Source organism: Papilio polytes, unplaced genomic scaffold, assembly GCF_000836215.1.
Source record: "Papilio polytes unplaced genomic scaffold, Ppol_1.0 DF823923.1, whole genome shotgun sequence".
NCBI lineage: Eukaryota > Metazoa > Arthropoda > Insecta > Lepidoptera > Papilionidae > Papilio > Papilio polytes.
In genome coordinates, this window is record NW_013525281.1 from 1,563,241 (window position 1) to 1,564,520 (window position 1,280).

A 1,280-nucleotide genomic window follows, 5' to 3' on the forward strand; every position below is an offset into this window, starting at 1 on the left:
TGTAATATTGAGTTTTGATTAAATTTAATTTTGTAAGAAAACATCGCCGATTGATTTTTGTAAAATGCCCGGATGTTACAGTTAGTTTTTGAATTTTGTCAATGTCGATTTCGAGTCACAGAAAGTTTTAATTGTTAATTATATAGATTCCATTGTAGTAAATTGTAATGTGTAATGTAATGTAATGTAGCATGTGTTGCTAACTTTTTTTGTGTTGTTTTGTTGGCCATTTAGGGACAATGGTGATAGGTTTTTGTTGCGAAGGAGATTCGCGTACGCTCATTAGAAGGGCGTAGTGGCTGTTGCTCGCCGCGGACGTGGCGGCGGGCGGTATGGACAGCGGAACGCACGGGGCTGCGGCGGCGTGAGTGCAGGTTGTTGCGTCACGCAGGTAGTCACCGGTATTGCGGTATGGCAGGAGCCATACTGGTGCACGTGGGAGCGTGCATGGTGCCACTGCTGCGAAGGAGGCAGGGCATGGTGCTGCTGCCGAGGAAGAGGCAGAGCACGTTGGTCGGGCGCACAGACTGGTCATTTGTGCTGTTGAGAGCGGGCAAGTGACTGGGAGTTCTAGGCGTACTGGCCTGTCAGTTTAAAGTTTTGGTGCACATAGGATTGTGCATGGCGTCACTGCTGAGAAGGAGGCAGGGCATGGTGCTGTCGTCGAGGAGGAGGCGGAGCACGTCGGCCGGGCGCATTGACTGGTTCCTTGTGCTGCTGAGAGCGGGCAAGTGACTGGAGGTCTCTGCGTGCTGGCGTTGCAATTAGGTGCACGAGGAGCTTGCAAGGTGTCACTGCTGAAGAGGAAGTGGGACACGGAGTAGCTGCCGATGAGGAGGCAGAACACAGTGGCCGGGCGCACTGGTGTGGTCATTTGTGCTGTTAAAGGGCGGACATGTGACTGGCGCGGTTGTTATCGTGGAGGTATCACAGGCGACTGGAAGGCACACTTCCGTGGTCGTAGTGTTGAAAATGTTGGACTTGGGTCCAGGAGTTTTCAAAATTTTTAGGTAAAACTGTTTTAGTTTTTGTTATGTTGCAAGTTAAATTTTGGTAGTTTTGTCTTTGGTTGGAGTTACTTAAATTTCTATGGTTTTTTTCACAATGTGTATTTGGCTAATGTATTTATTTTGTTTCGCACGGTCGATTTTTTAGAAGTTTTGTATTGATGATTAGAAAGTTTATGTAATGTCCATTTTAAGAATTTTACTGCAACATTGAGTTTGTTGTGTTTTAGGGTGACTTGGTCATTTGTAGAATGCAAGTTAATTTGTAATTGA